The 25,918-nt window shown below is 43.8% G+C and overlaps 1 pseudogene; it reads left to right on the top strand.

Annotated features, from left to right (window-relative positions):
- LOC148514824 (uncharacterized) overlaps positions 1 to 25,918 on the top strand; it is an 81,309-nt pseudogene that overhangs the window by 30,748 nt on the left and 24,643 nt on the right.

The raw sequence follows: 25,918 nt of genomic DNA, 5'->3' as shown, positions 1-25,918 counted from the left end.
ATATCGGTCTCCTCAACTTCTGTGGGCTCACTGGTCAGATGGTCAAGATCCACCTGCGAAGTAACATACTAGAAAAAAAGTTGTTTACTGCATATACACTGGACGATATGAACAATATATCATTGAATGATATCGTTATCGTTCATGTCTGTCATAAATATCATCCAGTGTCTACGGTCCTTAACTGACTTTACTGTCTGCCACCTTTAGCTGGTTCCAGCACCTACTCAGTCATGTGACCTGCTGCTGACACACCACATACTGCCTGCACCAGTACATATAGGTATATGGGTAAAGCCCCCAGACTCTGGTGGGGCATCAATTTATCAGTCAGTTACAATATGGTTCATATTAACCAGTATTTTCCACATACATAGTGCATACTGTATTTTTACATACAGTATATACTTTTTTTCTGGGGTACCACACAAGCATAATCGGAGAGATTTATCTTAAAGAATAACTTTCCAGGCTACTTTCTCGTTAACACCCCTGGGAGCCAACGTGTCTAAGTCGTGTATCCATATAGTTTCACATCGGGATAACAGCTTGTTTCTATCACCTCCTCATGCCAAAGGGGGAATGTGATTAGTAATTTTATATTTAAGACTGGACAGGGTATGGCCAAAGGTCTTAAAGTGGCATACCATGGATTGATCTATGTTTTTGCCTTGAAGTACAGCCCTGATGGCTGACCTATGTAAGGCCATATGTTCATGAAAAGATCTAGATACCTGACCAACATAATACAGCCCACATGGGCTAAGGTGAAATATAGGATGCTGTGGTGAAATGCAGGGGGCAGTAGTGAGATGCAGGGGGCAGTAGTGAGATGCAGGGGTCTGTGGTAAGATGCAGGGAGCAGTAGTGAGAAGCAGGAGGCTGTTGTGAGATGCAGGGGGCAGTAGTGAGAAGCAGGAGGCTGTTGTGAGATGCAGGGGGCAGTAGTGAGAAGCAGGAGGCTGTTGTGAGATGCAGGGAGCAGTAGTGAGAAGCAGGAGGCTGTGGTGAGATGCAGGGGGCAGTAGTGAGAAGCAGGGGGTTGTTGTGAGATGCAGGGGACAGTAATGAGAAGCAGGAGGCTGTTGTGAGATGCAGGGGGCAGTAGTGAGAAGCAGGAGGCTGTTGTGAGATGCAGGGGGCAGTAGTGAGAAGCAGGAGGCTGTTGTGAAATGCAGGGGAGTGTGGTAAGAGTCAATGACAGGAGTGAGAAACAGAGGCCTGCGGTGAAATATAGGATGCTGTTGTGCGATGCAGGGGGTACAAGTGAGAAGCAGGAGGCCGTTGTGAGATGCAGGGGACATCGCACAGCGCAGGTTGTTATGAGATGAGATGAAATTCGTCCCGTGCAAAGCCGGGGTGGGTCGCTAGAATACATATATATTTATATATATGTATCACTCCACACTGTTCTACTGTATGTCTGGCCACAATTAAAGCTGAATGTGGACACATCTTGTAGCTTGTATTTGTCCAGTACGAGTAATACAAGAAAAGTAAGTGTCTGGTTGTTGTGGGTTACTGCAGATTGCTTACCTAAATACAAACCATAAATATCCCTTCTATATCAGTGCATCAAGATGTCAGTGCTGAGCGCTATATGAGAGAGATAAAGGAGCAGCTCTGTGGGGGCACCACTGAGACAGCTGCAGGTGAGTGCATTATCATCTGTAAGATACCTACTGTGCATTGTCCATTCCAACCCATTAATAGCCACACTATATACCGTTCTTATCACCCTCACAAGGAGACAGTCTCAGCTAATGCCACCAAAATCACAAGACAATACAAGACAACCAACTGACAAGAGGTGGACATAATAGTCACAAATGAGCCGAGCTGGGACTTGGTTCCACTCAGAGCTCCAAAATGATTCTGAACTAGGACTTGATTCGACTTGAAATCCCTAAGTTTGAGAGTGTTCTGAGTTCTGGAAAACCGAACTGCACATCTCTTGTTCGTAATATAGTATATTATGTTTTCTACTAGGCTTTTCATTTTAGGTGATTAGTTCCTCATTAGTGAAAACATAAACTCCCTATGGTTGATATGCGCACTATACCTTTCAGACTTAACACAGCTAAAAACTTATCAAAAATAAGCACACGGACAACAGGAGTTGGATTTAAAATTAAAGGTCAAATTTCTTTGACATTAGATTATTAATAATTAATATAATATTGAATTTGGGATATCTAATTAGATGATTAGAAGTTGCCATTTGAAATTGATTGTGAGCTTACAGTTAGTATGGTGGCGGACAACAAAGAACGGACACTCCCACAAAGCACACGCAGACCAAACACATCACCATTGGTGTTCAACTCTCCAGCAAAAAGTACGCCCGGACGGGCTGTGTCATTTCCCGGTACGGACGTTTCTGGCCTATCATTGATCAAGTAGAGGCCACCCATCTAATTTGTATAACTAAAAGCACATTACCGTTCTTTCCACCACAACAAACCTAGCAAACAACACACCACAAACAGGGGGGGAGGGTGGGATTTCCAGAAACAAAGAGGAGGAGTCTTTGGATAACAGACCTAATATACCACCAGCAAGGCCAAACCCCCAAGGTAGCCTATAGGCTAACACTAATGACTGACACTAACATCATAATTCTTAAAGGTATATTGCTACCACAACCATGGGGTTTAACCTGCCTCAGTCAGATTGCACCTGCCTTACGCTGTCCTTCTATAGGGTTTTCTAGTTTATTAAACTTCCATCCTGTAAGCCACTGCTTTGCCACTATGGGGTCTATTCATGAAGCAGAGAAGAGCCCTGTTTAGCTGAAATCAGGGCACTTCTCTGCTTCATGCTATTCATGGAACTAGTTTACCATGAAGAAGTGTATTACATCTCCAGAGGTACCCCTGCTCCATGCCTGTATTGCATCACCATACTATTGTATGGCGAATGCGATTCATGAAAGAATGGAAAGCTCAGCTTTCTGTTCCTCTCCTGCGGTACAAATTCACCATCTGAGAACAGCGTTATCTGTACCGCAAGCCAGACAGAACACGGAAGCTGCATACTTCCCTGCTGTCTGCGGTGGCCCTCCTGGACCCAGGGGCCCGTCTTCCCTGCACAACCTGCATCCATTTTAGATACGCCCATGCACTACACACTACAGTATAGGCCTGCACTACACACTACAGTATATGCGTGCACTACACACTACAGTATAGGCCTGCACTACACACTACAGTATAGGCCTGCACTACACACTACAGTATAGGCCTGCACTACACACTACAGTATAGGCCTGCACTACACACTACAGTATAGGCCTGCACTACACATTACAGTATAGGCCTGCACTACACACTACATTATAGGCCTGCACTACACACTACATTATAGGCCTGCACTACACACTACAGTATAGGCCTGCACTACACACTACAGTATATGACTGCATTACACACTACAGTATAGGCCTGCACTACACACTACAGTATAGGCCTGCACTACACACTACAGTATAGGCCTGCACTACACACTACAGTATAGGCCTGCACTACACACTACAGTATATGACTGCACTACACACTACAGTATAGGCCTGCACTACACACTACAGTATAGGCCTGCACTACACACTACAGTATAGGCCTGCACTACACACTATAGTCAGAGGCGGATTTAGACCTCCTGTGGCCCTAGGCAAGAGACCGGTTTGGGCAATGGCAAACGCAGGATTTTGAAAGGGGGGTTTCCAATAAAAAAAAAATCTGACCACAATAAATATTCCCTATATATGTACTTAATGGACAGTTCAGTATTACACAAATACTGACACAGACATACTGACAAAGACTACACACAGACACACAATGACAGAGACCTCTTTCACTTAAAAACTTGAGTGCAGGCAAATTGAATGCAGGTAAATAAGAACACCATCATTTACTAAAGATCCTCCACCCCACACCTGTGACCAGGCATAATCTAATAAATATTATCCTCCCTAATTCACCCCCAACCACAAGTACATAAAGCAGTCAAATGACATAGTTTAATACATATTATCCCCTGTCCCATCACCGCCGCCCGCAGCCCACCTCCCTGCGTATACATACGGCAGTCAAATGGGATAATTTAATAAGCATTATTCGCCCACCGTCACCTGCAAAACCCCCTCCACCCCCCCTGCATAGACATACAGCAATACAACAGTCTGGCTTTATACAATAAATATTATACCCCCGGCGGCACCCCCACCTGCGTCTTGCCGCTCCCGGACTCCACAGCACTGGCAGTTGTGGACACTGTCCCGGTGGCAGGCGCTCTCATTCAATCACGGTGCCCCGGCCTATGGGAACTGACTGGGAGGGGCTTGCATGCTGCAGCTACAGTAGTACAACCAACCCAGGCAGTGTCTCTTTGCAAAAAAATATATATATATTTTGTTCAGCTGCTTGCTGGGCCAGCAGCGATGGAGCAACGGGCAGGGGGGGGTTCTAGGTACTCAGAACCAGGGTTGGACTGCCCACAGGGGTACAGGGGAAATCCCCGGTGGACCCCAATGCCTGAGGGCCCACCCTCCTCATCTAGTTGTCAGGTTCCATATCTAAAATGATACATTGTTACCCTTTTAGATTGTCAGTTACCTTGTGGAGTAATACCACTGATCAACATGGGTGCTTGGTTCCTTTCTATATAAACTACACCAAGAGTTGCCTATTGGTTAGCCTGTGGAGACTGGCCACACCCCTTAAGCATGGGCCCCTATCACTGCATTCCACCGGTGGGCCCTTCATGCTCCAGTACGTCACTGCTCGGAACCCCCCCTGCATGTGCGGGTGCCCAGGGCCATTAGTGACCACTCTATATATCAGTGCCCCCCCCCCAGTCCCCAGGTCTACTAGCACCCTGTGCAAGAAATTTTGGGGCACCACTCTCCTACACCCAAATCCAGCTATTTTCATAATTAGTTCTTTTATTAACCAAAATAGTTTTTAATTTAGCAAATTATTCCACAGAAGCCAAGTAAATAAATATCGAGAAGTGAAGCCATATTGTCCGCCACAGGAAAAAAACAACACAAATTGTCCGCCACAGGAAAAAAACAAAACACAAATTGTCCGCCACAGGAAAAAAACAACACAAATTGTCCGCCGCAGGAAAAAACACACACGGGGCCTGATTCAGCATGGATCACAATTGCAACCGCGTACAAAGATCGTTATGCACTGCACATCACGTGCGCTGTGATCATTCACGCACATAGGAATCCATTGCAGAATGCGTCACAGGCCGTAAGCGTTTGGAAGTGGTGATGGGGTAGTGGGCGTACAAATGCAGGTGTGCCTTTTCCGTTTGAATGCTGTTGCATAAGTTAGCCATTGCAACGTCATACGCATCTTGAGTACAAACTGCATGCGATGAGACTTGCAATTTCAGAGACAGGTCAGAGCTGCTATAATTGTGCATGATGGGACGATGTTCCTCGATGTTACCGATGTGTATGCAGGACTGTGAGGTATTACAGATGTGAGAAAGCAGTAGTGGGTGTCTCTATGCTGGCTAAGCGGTTAGAGACATTAGCATATTTACACAGCAGCACTGCGTGCGATTTTGGAGCTGCGATCACAATTCGTACTGAATCAGGCCTATTGTCTGCCAAAGGAAAAAACAGTTGTCCCCACAGGGGAAAAAAATCAAAATATACATTAATTCATTACCCCACAGGAAAAAAAAAGAAAACATACATTTATTGCCTCCACAGAAAAAACAAAACACATTAATTCATTACCCCACAGGAAAAAAAAACAAATCATACATACTTAATGCCCCCACAGGAAAAAAAAATAAAACATACATTTATTGTCTCCACAGAAGAAAAAAAACATACCATAATTCTTTGTCCCCCACCCCTCCCAGAAGACTGAGTGACCTCACCTGCAGGCAAAGGTGTAGGAGGAGCTCCATAGTGACCCATAGGATCAGTGACTGGTCATCCGGTCCCTCACTTGCCTTCAGCCCACCGTGGCACCGGCACGCAGCAGCAGCCTCAGTAATAAGTCACTTGCTGCATCTGCTCTGCGCGCGCGGGCTGGACAGCGTGTGGCAGTGTGACTTATGACATCATGCAGCCTATAGATCACGCACAGCCTGCAGTTGAACTACACAGAAGAGCCCAGGGCTGACCAGGCCAGGAATTTGTATAATGGCAGGCTCAGCCATGATGCCTGCAATGCGGTCGTGGATTCTGTAGGACACGGAGGCCTGGATGTAGCAGTGGTCTACCAGATATATCCCGATGGCCGCAATGCGCACCTGATCAGCCGCTGCACAAGAACTGCCCTCGAGCTGGCCATGCTGATTGTATCAAGCAGTGGCACCCATCCCTTAATACTTATTGTTACACTCAGGGCCATTAGTGATCACATTATATATCAATTTCTGTGTGTCCCAAACTGATTGTAGCAGGCAACGGTCACTAATGGCCCCTGGGTGTGAAAATAAGTATTAAAGGATGGTTACCACTGCCTACCACCTCCCCCCATATTTGAGCAGGCCCCCATCTTCTATACAGTCAGTGCTGCCCAACCAGGGCCAGATTAATGCTTGCGGGGGCCCCTGGGCAACTAAATTCTGGGGGCCCCTATAAATAACATTTCCACGGTCCCCTGCAGCCACGTCTATGCCCCTTACCTATGGAGAGAGAGGGGGAGAGAGACAAAGAGAGGAGAGAGAGAGAGAGAGAGACAAAAGGAGGGAGACAGAGAGGGAGACTGCAAGTACACACACAGTCACACATTACCTGCTTGGCTTGCTTCATTGTGATCAGGTTCCTCACAGGGGCGGGCATGTCACGGCATTAGGCCATGCCCCCTACCTGTACACCCGCAAATCATGGCAATATCCACCCAGGGGGGTGGGACTTAGATCGTCCAGCAGTCACATTCACCTTGCTGCTCTTTCCGTGCATATGACATCATACACTGGTGCGTCATGAGGTCTCATGCACAACAAAGCACGAAGACTAACTTGCACACCAGAGCTGGCAGCCGGCAGGCTGTCAGCGCAGAAGCCGGAGTCTCATTAGCCAGCCAGCGCAACTGCATACAGCCCTGGCTATGGGCCCCCTGTTACCCACCGGGCCCTAGGCGGGTGCCTTTATTGCCTAACGGGAAATCCGCCTCTGACTACAGTATATGATTGCACTACACACAACAGTATATGCTGCCTGCACTACACACTACAGTATATGCCTGCGTGCCCCACACACTACAGTATAGGCCTGCACTACACATTACAGTATAGGCCTGCACTACACACTACAGTATAGGCCTGCACTACACACTACAGTATAGGCCTGCTTGCAGCTTTGCAATTGCAATCCTTGCTGAATCAGGCCCAGTGTTACAAAAAACTGGCTCAATATAGTACCCGCTCTCTCTGCCACTCACAGTGCTGTTTCTCTAAAAGCCACTGGTATTTAATACTACCATTCTAAGTGGCGAGTGGTAGTATTATTTTTAGAGATGTGTGTGGACCCCCTTGTTTTGTTTTTGGTTCTAATTCATCATCGTGTTTTGGTTCGGATTCGGTTTTGGTTCGGTTTTGGATTCCTTAAAACTGCTGAAATCATGTCATTTGGATCTGTGTACATGCAATCCAAAATTCAAGTTTGGGTTTTAAATCTGAGTTTCAAATTGACAGCAGACCCAAGCTGGGCACAGTCCCACTCGGAACCCCTAAATGTTGCTGATCTAGGACTCAATTCAACTCGGACCCCTTAGTTTGGGTGTATTCATATTTCAGGAAAATTTAACTGCACATCTCTAGTTATTTTACCTGGCAGCATTTTTTTCTGCCACCCAGCCACTTGCGACTACAGAGGATTGTTACAAAATAGCTCATGTAAAATATTGTATCATTCTATATTGAAAAAAATAAATTTTCTCTCTCTATCAGTAACTTGTCAATGGAAATAACTTGTATTTGTGCATTAAATTAGCAGATTTGAGATACATGCAGCAGTCAGTCCATAGAGCCATGTTCCCAGGGCAATGGCTAGCTGGTGTGTGCGTCAGTTAAAGGATAACTAAAAATGTGGACCTGTTTGGTATATGGAGGTGCAGAAATAAAACCCTTGATGTGTCTGGTATATAAATAGTAAATGTATAAGAGAGGATAAATCCTCCCTTATATAAGCTCATTGAAAACATATGTTTGAATACCATTGGCTCCCAACCATCGGGATCTCATACCCAAGCCAGCATCCCGGCGTGTTGGATGCCGACGGGTGAATAACTGGCACCAAAATCCTGACCACCAACATCATGAAGGTACGTATCGGGTGTTAGGGGGAGGATTAGGTGCTGGGTTAGGGTTAGACATTAAGGGGAGGGTTAGTGTTAGGGTGCGGGGAGAGGGAGGTTAGGTTTAGGCACTAGGGGGAGGATAGTTTTAGGCATCGGGGAGGGAGGGTTAGGGGTAAGGGTTAGTCTTATTATACCCTCTTGTACTTCGCCCTACTGTATTTTAATTTATCTCTTACACCCTACTAGGGCAAACAACACTTGACTGCTTATGTGGGTGTAAAGGTCGCTAATATATAGCTATGTTTATTATCTATCTCATGCTTTGTATTGTATTGTAAGTCGCTGGTTACTTATTTGTAACACCCCCACCGGATTAATTGGTATCAAGAGAGGCTTACCCAGAGTTCTTCAGTCAGATAGTTGTAGGATTTACACTCTCGCAGACTTGGATAGTGAAATTAATGAATTTTCTGCAGTTTTATTTAATAATACGGCAACTTGTAACAAATATTTACAAATAATAATAATCTTTAAAGTTTACAGCCAATAGTAGAGACATACATTAATAATAGCATTAAGTACACTAATAACACCTTTAACAATGGTTCACACACTTTGGGTTTGAATTTTATTAATCAGGAATGCTTCTGATCTTGTACTGTGGGAAAATGGATTAGTCTTATGCTTACAAACTGCTGTACATGCAAATAATGGAATAACTCTATTAGCAGATTATGCACAAACAGGTTTCAAGGCTTAGTAAGCTCCCAAGTCCCTCAAAATCTGGCCAATACCCCTTTTGTTGGTGCACATTTGAATACAAGGTTAGATTATGATTAGTTTAGGTGGACTGATGCTGTCCCTGAAGATGACTGTCACTCCTTAGGATGGATATTCTTTTAATTGTCACTGAATGTACAGTAGCTGACTCTGCCCATCATCGGCATAATATCCAGACCTCACTCACGGTTCTTTTTATATCAAGCAGAATCTTGTCAGATCCTCCATATTTTAGATGCAGTTTTTTAATTATTTAGAATCTGAGTTTCCCTTTCCTGTCACAGTCTCTCAAGTTATATACATATATATATATATATATATATATATATAACAAAGGGGTATTACATCAGCAGTAAGCTGTTAGGTTTTACCCACTGAGGGATCCTGTTATACTCTCCTGACAGTTCGATTTACCTCAGGTCAAGCTTATTTATCAGTGGATCTGTTCAACCTCTGTTCCTTAGTAGATAGGGTAAGGAGAGGAGTTGGCATTAATGTAGCTACTACTGGTGAAATGTTTCACTTGAGCCATTTAGCTATATCAGTTCAGTAGATTTTTCTACTAACAGGACCATATAACAGCTGTATAACTGTCTATTATATCTGCAGCGTGTTATACTGAGCTGTGATGTGTATTTAGCTGACAGACCTGCTCCCTGTAGTACAGCTTCAGCACCTGGAACAGCACTCTCCCCTCCTCTCTGGCTCCCTCCCGGCTGTCAGTCACTCTGGAGGGGGAAGGATTTAGGGCGATCCCGTGGATGCTACTTCCCTCTATCTACCTGGCAGTTTCTGTCAGCTCCAGTTCCTGTGCTCCCCTAATGGCTGCGGACCCTCTCACACAGCCTCCAATGAGTCCTACTCTCTTGTCCCCTCAGGCAGCTCACTCCGTGCCTGTCCTGCCCTCCGACCAACACGGGTCACCACCTCCGATGTCCCTGAGGTAAGGGACACTTAATGCAGGAGCTCCTTTCCACTTAACTGCCTCAGGCACACTCCTCCCATCTGTCATCTGTCAGGTCTCTTTATAACCTCTCCTTACCCTCACTGCAGTGTCCAGCACAAGTCCCTCCCCTGCAGTTAAAGGTGAAGTCCGTGCTGGGGCTGTTTTAGAAAAGTCCATCACTCACTGATGGGGGAAACCAGCAGGACAATAGGGCACCGGGCTATAGGTGCCATTACATTGCTACAGCCCCTCTTACATTACCATATCAACATGAACACATATATATATATATACATATATATATATATATATTATGGTGTACATCAATGAATTTATTTATAACTAACAGGCTCTATATGATTGAATAACTATATCCATTTTTTCTGGGGTATCACATATTTGTTTATGTACTATGTAAGGTGCTGCGAAACACTTGTGGAGCCATATAAATAAATGATAATAATAATAATAATAATAATAATAATAATAATAATAATAATAATAAAAATAATAATAATAATAATCATTTATTTATATGGCACCACAAGTGTTCCCGCAGCACCTTACATAGTACATAAATAAATAAGTTGACCAGTGACTTACAATACAATACAATGCAGGACAAGGACATGGATAATATTGCTACATTAGCAACCATAACACAAAGCTAAGCAACAGAGAAAAGTAATCAAGTGTTAGGTGCCCTAGTGGGGAGTAAGAAGTAGATGAAAGTAGAGTAAGGAGAGGCACAAAACGGTAGAGGGCCCTGCTCGTAAGAGCTTACCTTATTTCCTTATGGGTGTTGGGATTCTGACTGACGGGATGCTGCTGTGGGTATTCTGACCAGCGGCATCCCGACCACCGAGATCTCATACCCAACCCCTTATATATATATACTGTAGATCTGGGTACAGCAGGTGTTGGAATTAGTGCACCTCTTTGAGTATTTCCAATTGTAATACCAGGTGGCTGATTGTTGATTTTATGTTGGGAATATTAAAAAAGTTGTTTTATGCACTATGGAACATCCCCTGTACATCTTTCTTGATATTATATATATAATTGTAAACATGTATTTCAGGGTGTGTACTGTGTCCTAATAACTGGTTGCTGTACGGAGACAACTGTTATTACTACTCACATGTTACACAGAGGACATGGAATCAGAGCCAGGTGCAGTGTGAGATGATGGGAGGACACCTACTAGTCATAGTGGACCAGGGGCAGCAGGTATGGCTACTGTACTCAGATTGATATCCTCTTTGTTCCAATTGTCAATTTAGATACATTTTTTTAATCTGTTGTTACTATGATTTATGCTGCCACTTTGTTACAGGGGATTATACACAGAATTATCACACAACAGGTCGGTGAGACGTTTTGGATAGGACTTTCCCATGTGAAAGATGGGTGGAGATGGGTAAATGGCCGGCAACATAACACCAGCCTGTAAGTGACTCTGATGTTATACATAATCTTGTTATAACGTTGACCTTTTATCCTATATCCATGTTCCTGAACTTCTGTGTTTTCCAGCTCAACTAGTAGATCATATTATAATATCTGATTGTTTAATCCTCCAGCTCATTGGTGTTGTGACATCACCATTTGTCTTATATTGTATACACAGGTTCCAGCTGAACGGGAACTCAGGAACGTGTGCGGTCGTGGATAAAGGTCGTTATTATACTGAGAACTGTGATTCTACTTACGGATATACATGTCAGGGGAAAGCTGTGATGATCTGACACTATAGTGCAAGGAAACTCGGTGTGTAATTTCAGACTGAAGATAAATATCTGACCGCTGATTTATGTTCCTATAGGATGATAATAACTGCACATTTTACTGATTTTAAGCTTGGAAACCTTATACTGTATGTAAAATAATTAAATATCAGATTAAAGAACTGCAAATCAAAACTTTATTATTATTAATTGCTCTTTTTCCAAAGATGGACTTGTGGATATTATATACTTACCTTGTATTACCATTGAGAATAGCAGGTAATATTACCATTTATATTATTAGTAGAAACCTCAGACTTAGACATTTGTTCAGGAACTTAAACTACTTTGCTCACAAAACAGGAGTTTAAATTCTTATATACAAATTAACGTACAGTAAATTAGCAGAGTTGTCTTAGCCAAAATGCAACTCACTTTACATTTCAACTTTTATAAACCTTTTTATGGGTTTCTGTGAATATTACACCATAAATCCCAAATTGCAATTTTTAAATTATTTATCAGTGATATTATTTTCTTCACAATGAACCCATCTATGAAATATTTTATATATACAATATTAAGTCTTAACATTTAATTTTTTTAAAAATAACCTATTAATCTTTCTGTATATTCTTTAGATTTTATAAACAGTACGATGAATAAGAAAATCAAAAGCTAGAAATTAAAACAATAATTAAATTATCTTTTCGACTAACTGTCGTCTTAGCAGCTGGTTACTGTATCTAATATACTGGCAGAGTGATTCCATTGTATAAGACAGAATTGTTATATGCTGGCTGAATAAACTTTCTATCGGCAGATAATGTGTGCAACCATAAACTTATTAACCAAAACTTAACTAAAATAAAGAGACAGACCAAGTATATGTGATAAAAAATGAATGGTCAGCTTTATTTATTTTACAATCAGAGTATGGTGGAATAGGAAAGAAAGGAAAGTCACCTGACGCCCCACTTGACTTAGGCAAGGACGTAAAACACTCACTGAAAGGGCCACTATCCCAATTCAAGTGTAAGAGTGATATAAAAACTTGCAAGGGCCGATATCCCTCTCTGGCAAGTGAGACGGTATCCAGCCCCCATCCCAATGCACTATTTTAGCCCACTCCGACGATAGGTGTTGCTGACCCCAGTAGGGTAAAATCAGCCTAACAAGTGCATTTAAGGGGGGCACACTGCTCATACAGCAGCAAGATGGATGCTTTATATAGACTGCCATTCTTTCCTGCCACACATGTTCCCAATGATGGAAACATGCCCGCCACCGTACAACCTAACTCCCTAAACCTCCCAACACTGAACAAATACTCTTGAGAAATAAAAATTGCCCCTCCTCCATGAGGTGAACCCCATCCCTGCAAAATAGATGGGCATCTTGTACCCTAATTAAAGGGTGGTGCACCACCAAACCTCCCATTTCCAAAACTCTCCTGGCCACCCATTTATTCACTCTCTTACTGGCCTTGTCCATCCCCACAACACTGTACCTACATCTCAAGGAAACCCTAGCAATACTGTCGGACCATACTATCACACAATCCGGCCAAAGTCCAAGCAACCCATTCAAATCACGTACAATAGTGTGCCACGATTCAAGAGACGTCTGCTGGTACAAATCATTCCCTCCCAGGTAAATCACTAAGGCTATAGGAGAACCAAAGGCCTCTGCTGTCGTCCATAGACAGGGCAATAATGCCTCCCAACACATACCTGTACGACCCAACCACCTAACGCTATCCCAATGAGGGAAAACAGAAGCATCTGAAGCGAAGCAGGATTGACCCACCCAAAATATAAAAGAGTGTCCGACAAACCAAATGGGCTTAGAATCCTGGAAATCACCTGCAATACACAGAAAAATACATGAGTACTGTGACTATAATGTTATTGCAGAGGGAGGTGATGGGGTAAAGGGGGAAGGATGGCTTGACCCGAGGTAAACCTGCTGGATCTTTTCATTTAGTACTGCATATTCACATAATTTGTATATATGCCAATCATTGTCCAAAGCAGGGCAAAATCCCTAGAGACCCCCACCTAAAAGGTGACGAGTTGGCCGAAGCACTCAAGCCTACAACAAACAGTACATCAAGATTCCACAAGAACGTATCTTCTAAAGGCGTTGGACTTCCACCTTCCCAGGGACTGTGGCCTTCATTCAGAGGCGGCCGTACGGTCTACGACCGCACGGCCGCCTCGATGTTTGTCAAGTGCGCATGCGCATGAGGGAGCCAGCTCCTTCGTGCGCATGCGTGAGACCCGCTACGACCGATAGCGGGTCTCTTTCCAAAGGGGGCGAGCTGTCGATGTTGATTTACAGCTCGCCCCATTTGGAAGGCGTGCCGGGGGGGTGGCAGCCCAAACGGAGGCATTCCTATGGGAACGCCTGCCGTTTGGGGGAGGCCCCACTGACATCACTAGTGATGTCAGTGGAGAGCTTCCAGCTCAGACAGAGCCAGAAGCTCTCCGGGCTTACGACAAGTGAGACCCTACCCTAGGGTCTCGTTGTAAGCCCGAGACCATCGTGACCATCACCCTAGCGGTCGTTAGAGCTGTGGGTGTAAACCCACAGCCTAATGACCGAAACAGAGGCGGGCGGTCAGGATGCAAGCGGCCGCCCAGTTTCTGAGTGACCGCTTGCATCCTCCGACCACCTCTGAATGAGGCCCTGTATCTCTTGTGAGGAAAAACCTGAAGAAGATGCAAAAGTTTCTGCGCCAATTCGAAAGGAATGGGTACTGAACTCCGAGGTGGAAAGCCCTAAGTGCCGGATGCAATGATTGAAAACCGATCAAAATTGAAATTTAGTTAGAGGGGAACCATCTAAATGCATAAGCCATGCCCCCTTAAGTTTGGGGTGGCAACCAATATACTGGGAAGCTAGGCGTACTGGACAAATCCCCTCCTTCAGATAGGATTGCAGGGACACCCAGCGACCCCTGCCCATCTGATTGATCTTAGATTATCGAATCTGGCAGAGCATGGAGTCACGAAGGACAATGTGAGAACGCAGCAGCGGGGGGGGAGCGGAACGAGAATGTGCAACCAACTCGCTGATGCGAAATGCCCCATGGAAGGCCATTGCAAAAGCGAGCTGGAAGAGAGATGTTTTGAAAGGGGATGAACAAACAACTTGCAAACAATCCATGAACCGTAATAATAGCTCAGGACCAAAGGAACATCAACGATCATCCACCATTGGGCGTGCGCATGACCATCCTCTGAGGGCTTTTTGAATCTAAAAACCCTTAGTGAAATCTTTATGCCCTGCCAATTGCAAAAAGTAACAGACTCAACACGAAATCCAGCATGAGGGCACGCTGCGAAGAACCTGCTGATCTCCGACCCTGAAAAACGATTCCCACTGGTGCCACGAAGCTTGATATGCAGTCAAGGTTCGAGGGGCCACGGATCGACGTGCAAGATCCTCCATGCCGTCTCAATAATCTACCAACAATGATGGACAAGGGTCACCCAGCAAAGCAGCTGAAGGGGCCAAGGCCATGAACCTAACCCAATCCAGTCTGGACAGCGCGTCAGAAATAGAATTGTCAACCCCAGGCACGTGATGGACAGTAAAATTAATGTTCATCTGTAAAGCACCCAGCACCAAGCAGGCTAAGAGCCGCAGCACCAGAAGACACGAGGATCATTGGTTGTTGATCACCTGCACAACTCCAAGGTTATCACAACCAGAACACCACAGACCGGTCACGCAACCGCAGACCCCACAGTTCAAGAGCCACAATGATGGGAAAGAGTTCAAGGAGGAGCAAGTTTGTGGTCAAGCCTGACCGCACCCACTCCTCCGGCCATTCAGAGAAGCACCAAGACCCATTCAATAAGGCCCCAAACCCAGATGAGTCGGTAGCATCGGTGAAGAGCTGAAGGCCAAAAGCGAGCCTGTACTGGAAGCACAAACAAGATCAAGAGCCACATCAGAGGACTGATAGCCTACGCAACATACTTTATCCGCAATGACATCATTGACTGATTTTCCGGAGGGGTGGGACAAGTGCTATATAAGCCGGTAACTACCCGGGGTTTTCATGGGTACAACTCCCACAGGGGAAAGAAACAGGCCGAGCACCAGAGGCTCGTCATAAGGCCCAATCATGCACCCCAGACCAACCTCCGTCATCACCTTATCCTTAACAATTTGAGGAAGATCACAGGCAGAATGGAGATTCCAGGGAAACCCTGAACTCACCGGCCCAGAAACCAGAAGGCGAAACCCCTCAGCAAACCCACTACGCAAAAATTTGGCATCACCCCGTAAAGGATACCATTCAAGCCACCTGGACATGGCATCCAAATGTATTGGGGATATCACTTTACCTAGAGGGTCCAGAGGCAATGCGCTTGGGGGCAGGCACTGGAACAGCTGTTGGGGATCCTCCGCTGTTTCTGGGGCAATCCTTACTGGGGTGAGCTGCGTTGCAACGGATACAGATGTGATGAAAGCGACAAAAGCCAGCCATCGTGCAGTTGCCGAAATTGAAGACGAAGCACTTCTCCTTTGCCTGAGGAGTGCCAGGTGTCCTCGTGGGCAATGGGTACGCAGACTGCACCTGACAACCCTGGGTCGGTTCAGACGCTCCCCGGGCAGGTCGAGAAACCTCCTTCCAAACTTCGACATCCTTACAACCCAGATCTAAATTGACTACCCTCTCCTGTTTTCTGCTAAACTCTTCATCATATTGACGCCAGGCCGAATCCTGAGACGACAGGAAAAGACCATGTATCAAGTGGAGATAACGAATATCATTAAGGTATTCGGACAGTCTAATCTTCAAGTAGCAGGCAGAAAAAACACAAAAACCGGAGAGCCAATTGGTATAGGACTTGTAAGCCTCCACCCCAATGCCTCCTTTCTTTTTCGCAGCAGACTCCTTTTTGGCTTTCGCAGTGAGTCCACATAGCGACTCTTGCAAATGCGTTTCACTACATGCTAATGCAGTGCACTACATCAGACAGACCAGCCCCACTCTCCACGCTAGTACTACTCCCTGAGGACCTATCACTAGAATGACGATGCCTCCGTGCATGACACCGCCGCGATCGCCTAGATCGCCTGTGCCGAGACCTGCGAGAACTATTGTCAGAAGAGGATGAAGAACTGCAAGAAGAACTAACATCAGAGGAACTATTGCACTCACCAGAAGGCACACTGACCACGTTCCGGAGACCAGAATCTGCGACGATGCCAACCCCAGGGGTTCCCGAGGTAGCTGGGGTGACAATGAGAGCATGAGGGGTGACGAAGGGAGCGTCGACCACACTGTTAGCTGAAACAGAAGATACAGAGGCAGAATCAAGTGAATTCACATCGGCCGTGACATTACCTGTATCCACTACTGGGGCAAAGGAAACAGCCGAAGTAGACAGGGCTGGGAGGGAGAGGCCTAACTGCTGTAGGAATGGACCTATCTGCATCCGCATATTGTATGCCGCAGGCACAGATGAGGATGCATCAGACAACCCCGCACCTCCAGACTGCGGAGACAGCAGGAGTGTAAGAGCACCCACCACTGCCACCAGCAGCCTTGCAATAGCCCCAGTATCCAGGGCCGCAGCACCAGCATGGCCAGCTGCATCTAAATTAGCACTACCAGAGGGGGGGGCAGAGGCTGCCATGGGGGACCCCATGACAGCAAGCAGACCTTGCTGCACTTGATCTCCCCCCCAGACCGGGAAGATGGCCTCTGGACCCTCCCCCAGAGAGAGAAGATGGCCACTGGCCCCACCCCCCACCGCTATGGAGTGAGCCATGACAGGCTCCCAACTCACTCTCCCATGTGTGCGCTTGGTCCCCCGGCCGATTAGATCCCCAGAGCAGGACTCAGCCGGGGCGACAAGAACCGGCGCCGAGTTAAAGCACCAGCCGTGCCTGCCTCCCTGGAGCATCGGGAGGACCAGCGTGGCCGCTGGGCAGTGACAAGGGGAGTGGGGGACAGTGACACTAACGGGGAGGACATGAGCCCCAGCCCAGCAGCATCAGCCAGACAGAACAGGTACGCTGGGGGCGAGACATGTAGAGGAGCAACAGAGAAAGGCAGAATAGAGAGGAAAAGAGAAAAGAGGTAAAATATGAAGGTAGGATAGAGAGGTAAAGAATAAAAAGATACATAAGCAATAAAAAAACAGAGCTCTACAACCTGCGACTGAACAGCAAGCAGATCAAATTCAAAAGAGGCAGTATAACCTTACAGACCTACCCACACTCCTACAAAATCACCCGAGTTTCAGAAATTGCTGCAGAACAGAGGAGGTCATATAGCTGCAGACAGATGTGCTATCTTAGCTGCTAACATGTTAGCAGCTGCGATAGCTGTAAATATGGTAATGCAACAAGAGGCGTCACGAGTTCTACAAACATTACCGATCCAAGCAACGTCCAAGGATGCAGCATTGGATCATTGGCGATCCCTTCAGCCAGCTGAGTGACCATGGGTTCAGTGGCGTCCCTCCCTGCGGTGTCACCCGGTGCGGGGAGGGACGTTGTGAGCACGCCGAAGCCGTGCACGCCCCGAAAAGGTGGTCCCGTTCTTTACTGGGGGGGTGCTTGCTGACTGCCTTGTGTTGCAGTGCCGGCTCTCTCACACTGTCAGGAGCTGGGGGCTGCACTTAATACTATAGTGCAGCACCCGGCTCCTGTCACTGTGGGGGAGTGTCAGTCTGCACCTTGGTATCACTCTTCGGCGGGTGACACATGGGTGCGGCCCGCACCCTCCTTGTGACACCACTGCATGGGTTTATGCAAGCCGGCCACCGTAGATGGGTTGAAGAGGCCAGGAAATCTCTGTCAGCTGATGAGATCCTAGCCTCTCCACCCCCCCCCCCCCTCATGACAGCAGGACTTCGCCTCCATTCTGGGAATCAGGGGATATCGACACCCCCCTCTCCACGCATAAACAGCAGCAGACTGTCAGTTATTGACAAAATAAAGACAACACTCTGGATATAAGATGGCGCTGGTAGGACCTATAAGACCATGGGGTCTATTTACTAAGCAGTGTTAGGAGACAGAGTGAAAAGTGATAAGCTGTCATTTTTCAAACACAGCCAGTGAGATGACAGTTATGAGCTGATTGGCTGGTACCTTATCACTTTTCACTCTGTCTCCTAAAACTGCTTAGTAAATAGTCCCCTATATGTCAAACAATGTGTGTGATACAATACATAAATAAAGATACTCAGGTCCTGTTTCACTACCGATCGCAACTGCGATTACACATGCAGGAAGGATTATTAAATCCGAAACGCGTTAAGCCTGGTGAGAGAGTGGAAGGGACGTGGACTTGTGGACCTATAGATTGAAGGACTGTCCAAGGATTGGGTTGGTGTCCGGAACCCCCATCTTTGCATCACTTCTAACTTCTGGTACCAATATCCATGTGAATCCCCATATTGTGTCCACTTGGCGATGCTATATGTCTGTTTATTTCTGTAACCATGTGAGTCTAATAAAAGCTTGTTTTTAATTTACTTATCTCACGGAGTTACATTATATATCCTTTATTGTTCCCTTTGAGGAAAGGAAAAGTCAAGGTTTTCTGAAGGACAAAAGGGAGAAAGAAAATCACAATTTATTGACTCTGAAAGATATTACTTATTGAGAAAGGAAGAGACTATTCCTTCCTCCATCCTTTTTTTGAACTATCAACAGCAGCTGTTTAGAACTCTTTTTGTTTAAAATTGTTTGTAAAGGTATATAAGGAATCCTTTTCAATTTTATTGCCTGCAGTTGTTGTGCCAGTTACCTTCTTTGCATTTTCTCTATCCCCATATACCTCTCTCTCCCCATATACCTCTCTTCCCCATATACCTCTCTCCCTATATTCCTCTTTTCCCCATATACCTCTCCCTATATACCTCTCTTTCCTCATCTCTATCTCCTCTCCCTATATACTGCTCTCTCTTCCCAATCTCTATCTCTCCCTATATACAGATGTGTCCTCATACACCTTTCCTTTTTTGCTTCATTTGACACGAGATGCCGTCACGGCTAAGATGCACCACGATGAGTAGCAACTGCAAAACTATTTGTATAAAGTGGCAGATTAAATTACCAAATTTGAAGAAGAATCACATGGTGTGGCTAATTCGCAGATTTAAAGGCATATGGCTAGATTTTAGGAAAGGTGTTTGTGGACACATCTGTACTTCTCGCTCTACTTTTTATCTTTCTCTCCCCATATACAGTACCTCTCTCTTCCACATCTCTGCCTCTCACTCTCCCATCTCTGTGTCCTCCCTCCTGTCTATTTGTATATATGTAAAATTATGGATTGGGTACGGGATGCCGGCAGTCAAAATCTCGACACCGGTATCCCGACAGGATTAGGATACCGACACCTTCCTTCACGGTACCTAAACCTAACCTTCCCCGCCCTGCACTCTAAACCTAACCCTCCCCCTAGTGCCTAAACCTAACCCCTAACCCTCCCCCTAACATCACTACTTACCTTCCGGGATGATGGCACCAAGATTCTGACAGGTTTCGGGATTTTGGCACCTGCATTCTAAGTCCCGGCATCCCCTGTGCTGGGATATTGAACATATCCCAAAATTATACCCCTGCCCTTTTTACTGTGCCAGAAGGAAAGAGGAATCACTCAGATGAGGTGACCGTGGAAGTTATTCTTCTTTCCTTCTGCCACCCTGGCGGCCAACCACTCCTATTCAGCTTTGTGGCACCGAACTTCAGGAGCCCCCACAATTGCATTTCCTCTGTGGGCTCTGCATCCCTCACCTGTTACAGAGGTGTGCAAAAATTAGCCATTTGCCATAAGCAACTTGAGTAAGATCAGACCTTGTGCAAGTGTGCATGAGGCTGCGATGGTACTCGATGTTACCGATGGTTTTGCAGTCCTGCTAAGTATTACGGATGTGTGTAAGCTAAGGTGGGCGTCCTTATGTTAGGCTGCGTATTTATTATTATTATTAGCATTTATTTATATGGCGCCACAATTGTTCCGCAGCGCCTTACAAAGTACATAAACAAATAAGTTGACCAGTGACTTACAGTACAAATAAAGTACAATGCAATACAGGAAAAAGACATGGATAATATACATTGCTACATCAGCGACCATGACACCCAGATAAGCAACAAAGCAAAGTAACCAAGTGTTAGGTGCCCTAGCCGGAAGTAAGAAGTAGATGGAAGTAGAGTAAGGAGAAGCACAAGAGGATAGAGGGCCCTGCTCGTAAGAGCTTACATGCTAAAGGGCGTATGGCATTGCAATTGTAATACACCAAGTCCCAATTTTGTGTAATGTGGTGCATCCTTACCAGGTCAGGCTGACTCCTAGTCCTTTTAACCACTCCGGATTAGTTGCAGTAAAGATTCAGGTAATAGGTTTTTCCAACTCGCGTTTGAACAACAGAGTGAATTTATTCTAATTAACAATCTCACAAAGGAGCAAATTTGTACAAGAAGTGACAGACCAACAATGTAAAATACAGTAGGATGCATACATAGGGCAATAGTAAATACACTCTCTGGTCCTGAAGTCATTTTTATTAACCTGGAACGCAGGAACAACGTTCAACCTGTACCCTCTTCAGACTGTAGAGTAAATGGGTTAGCACATATTTTTGACACATCAAATAATAATCACAATGCATCAGTTGCAAATATAACACACTGCTCAACGTTGGCTTTGTGCACAGTCAATTACCTAGTATTACTGCATGCAAGTAATTGTCTTAGGGTTGCGCAATGTGATCAATGGTGCCCGGGTTATTAGTTGTTTTACTAATGTTCAAACTTAGCAGTACTGCAAACTGTAATAAAGTATACTTTGCCTGAACGATGAGGTCACTGTGTCCTGACTCTCGTTTTATTATATGGATATACCTCAATTACAGACAGCTTTGGAGCTCATGAAAGGGTAATAACGTGTTTTCTCCTAACACTGCAGTGGAGTTATACCTGTCACAGTTCCCTTGCAATATTTATATAGCTGCGATTATGAATAGTGGTTCTGCAGTCCTCCTGATGTGGGTAAATATCTAACGCTGCTTCCTCTCTCCTATAAACTATATTTGGTCGATGGTGTAAATCGTTACTGTGTTGCCAGTTTGGGGGTCTGCGGTGATATGTCTGCAGCCTCTCTCGCTCTTGTTATGCTGCCTATATCCTTCCAACAGGTTTGTACTTAAGCTGGCAATGATAGTCTCTGTTTAACTCCTGTCAGCAAATTAACGAGATTTAGGGTCCAGAGATTTACTACATAGAAATTTGCCTTATAATGATATGGTTATAGAGCACAAACAATATATAATGTAATTAGTACAATGTATTAGATAATGTAACTATGCAAGAAAAAGAAACATATGTTGCGCAACACCTAAAAAATGAAAAGTAATTATGTTAGTTTATGTTTATAGCCTCTTTTGTCGATCTAGGCAGTTCATGAGTCTTATACGGGGTTCCTATGCTATGCCAATAGCGTGCCTCTCCGGAATGGTAAGGACTCTAATCTGTCTGTCCCTATTGCTGCCTACCTTCCAGAGATGTAGCGCACAGCGTCGGCTGGTTCCCTTCTCCATATGCTTTTTCTCCGCTGTTGTACCTCAGGTGAAAATGAGGATCGCGGTGACTGCTTAAAGGGTGAAGCTGCGGTGTTCGTGTAGCTGCGCCGCATGTCTGCTCCAACGCGTTTTAGGCTGTCTGCCCTTTTTCAAGGAAAAAGTGCTGCCTGCATAGCTGCTTTTCATAGGGTTTAAAACTTTATTTAATTGATTGATTAAAAAATGGGAAGTGATGTAACTTCCTGGTTAAAATAGTGGTAACCACATGTCATTTTTGCCCTGATCATTCAGAATATTCTGATAATTACCAAAAATATACATAGAAAAATAGTAAAAAATAGGTATTGCGCTAAAATATAAAAATTACTTTAGAATGAAATTAATAATATAATACTTTATCTTCCAAAGTTAATAATTTTGTTATGAATTTAATACAGGTTTTATTATATTTATTTATAATGAAGTGATTTAGAGGAATGTATTAATTTCTATATCAATATTTAATCCTTTTGGATGAAGAGCTTGCATAATATAGATCCATTCTGTCTCCTTTCTTTTTAGAGCTTCTACAATATTTCCACCTCTCCCAATTGTTTGTAATTTTTTGTATTCCTACAAAATTCATTTCTTTAGTATTTTTTCATGACAGTCTAAAAAATGTTTTGATACACTGTGTGTCTGTAATCCTCTTTTAATGTTGTATATGTGCTCAGTGATTCTCGCTTTTGATTTCCTTTTAGTTTGTCTGATATATTGATATCCACATGTATATTCTATCATGTGTATGATGCCTTCCATTTCACATGTAATTATATTTTTAATTTGATATTCTTTTTTTGTGACATTTGATATGAATTTAGTAGTTGGTTTTGTTGTAGTTTTGTTTGTAATTTTGCAGACTTTGCATTTAAGACAATAGTAGCAACCCTTATTTCCTTTCTCTTTGTTTAGTTGATCAGGTTTGATGAAGCTTTACTAATTCTTGTTTTAAATTCCTCGCCTTTTTGTATATGATTATTGGTTTTTCTTGTATGACAGGTTTCAGTTCAATATCCAGCTGTAGTATATGCCAGTGTTTTTTCAAGATGTTTTCAATTAGATAGTGTTGGCTATTATATTGGGTAATGAATGTTGTATTGAAATCTTTTTTATTTTTTTTTTCTTTGTATTCTATCAGTTTTTTTCCTATCTATATTTGTTATTTTTTCTATTTCTTTTTCCGTTATGATTTCATCATATCCTCTTTGAGTAAATATGCTCTTCATCTGTTGGCTTTGTTCCAGGAAATTTTCCCTCTGGGTACAGTTTCGTCTCAGTCTTCTAAACTGTCCCCCTGGGATATTCTGAAGCCACTGCTTGTGGTGGTTGCTTGTTTGAGGAAGCATATTGTTTCCACTCACTTTCTTTATATGATTCCTTATGTTTATTCTGTTTTCCCATGTGAATATTTCTAAATCCAAGTATATGACCATTTCTTTACTTGCTATGGAAGTAAACTCTAGTCCAAACGTGTTAGTGTCCATATATTTGAAGAACTCCTGCAAAGTATCCTCAGGGCTATTCCAAATGAATAGAAGGTTATCTATGTATCTTCTCCAACAGATGATATGGTTTTCAAATGGGTTGTTCCTCCAGATATTTTTCTCCACTCATCTAGCCACAAATAAATTTGCATAACTGGGTGCGAAGGAACAACCCATTGCTGTTCCTTTCGTCTGGTTGTAGAAAATTCCTTTGTTCCAGAAATAGTTATGAGTTAAAATGTACTCTATGCAAGCCATTAAGAAATTGATTTGTGCATTTGGTAGTTCAGAATGGTTTGTTAAAAAGAACCTGGTTGCCTCACATCCTTTATCATGGGCTATACATGTGTATAGTGACTTAACGTCACTCATACAGGATATAGTTCTCTTCCCACTTCATTTTTTCTAGATACTTTGGTATGTGCAAGGTATCTTTTAGATAGCTTTTTTGTTGTATCAGGCTTTGTAAATAAGAATCTAAATATTTTGATAAATTGGAAAACAATGAGCCTATTCCTGACACAATGGGGTGGCCTGGATGTTTAATTGGGTCTTTGTGTAATTTTGGGAGCTGGTAAAAAGTGGGTATTTTTGGATGTTCTATGTAGAGAAATTTGAACTCTTTTTTTTTGTCAATATTCCTATTTCTAGACTTTCATCTAATAATTGTTTCAGTTCTTGTTGATATCTTATTGTAGGATCTCTTTCAAGTTGTTTATAGGTGATGTTATCTGATAACACAATATGAAATGGAAGTTCAAAACTTGCTAAGTTCATGACCCCCTCCTTTGTCTGCTGGTTTCAATATATTATATTCATCATTTTTCAATTCTTTAAGGGCTTGTTTCTCATATTTCGTAAGGTTATATATATTTTTTTTTTCCTGTGATATTCATTATGTAATTTTCTACCAATTTTTGAAATGTCTCTATGTGAGGACCTTTGATATAGGCTGGAAAAAAACGTGGAGTTTGGTTTGAACTCGCTGTGAATTAAATTATCCAAGATTTTACATTCCCTCTTTTCTTTCTGTGCAACATTTTTTTGATACACAGTATAAATTATAGAATTTTTTGATACACAGTATATAGGTCCTGTAATGGCGCAGATTCTCAAACATCGGGAATCTGCATCAGGTCCTGTGTTTTTAGCATATTTTGTACTCACATCTAAGCATCACTAGAAAGGAGGGAGTCACTTTGCTCCTTATTCAGAGTTGGTTGCAGTTCCTTTATGTCCAAATCTGAATAAGAACCACAATTTCAATCTTCTCATATCTGCTAAATGTGTCTTCCAGCAAACAACCCTGCTACTTATGTTACATGGTTGATTAACAATGTCAGACAGAGGAGGAAGAGGTCTGGAGGTGACAGTTTTCTGCCGGCCAGGAAGCCAGAAATAAAATATGAATACTGTATGTGGAAAATAGGAAAAGCTGCAGAGTACAATGCGCACATACTCTAGGTATAATAGCTTCTTATACAGTATGTATTAAATATAATGTAGGGAAACAGGTTACACAGTTGGATCATACAGTTAGGTTTTTCTACATTTATAGCTTAACTCACAAAGTTACCTACATTGCCTGAAGCAATTGATTTCTTCCCTTTATACTTACAGCAGTTGTATAGAGTTTGAATGGGAGGGCAGTGGAAGATAGGTTTAGTAATCTGAGCTGAGCAACCATAGTCAGTGCTCAAACCCAGAGCACAGGCACAGGCAGGAGACAAACTCAGTAGGAGGACATAGGATGACTGTAAAGAGGCCAGGGGCAAACACAGTATTTCTAGAGGGGGGTTTTCAAATGCTTGATTTTAGAGCAAGAATGACCAGTCCATGAAGAGGGCATAATTAGTACCAGCTTTATTATACGTCATACAAAGTATATTGTGTGCCATCATTTCAGCATACACAGGACCAGTGATCACAGTAAGCCATTAGATGCCGCAGTAGGGCCATCCTGCCTGAGCTGAATGTTTTTATTTCACATGTGGGCAACATTCCGAGTCATGGGAGGAAGTCTGGGAGTCTGGGGGAGCAGCAGAAGAACCTATAACAGTATTAATATTTAAGCCTATAGATGATATATAGCAGTGCA

The sequence above is a fragment of the Taudactylus pleione genome, unplaced genomic scaffold, assembly GCF_031769625.1.
Source record: "Taudactylus pleione unplaced genomic scaffold, aTauple2 ptg000258l, whole genome shotgun sequence".
Classification (NCBI taxonomy): Eukaryota; Metazoa; Chordata; class Amphibia; order Anura; family Myobatrachidae; genus Taudactylus; species Taudactylus pleione.
The sequence above is the reverse complement of the archived record's forward strand: the minus strand, read 5'-3'. Positions and strand labels throughout refer to the sequence as shown.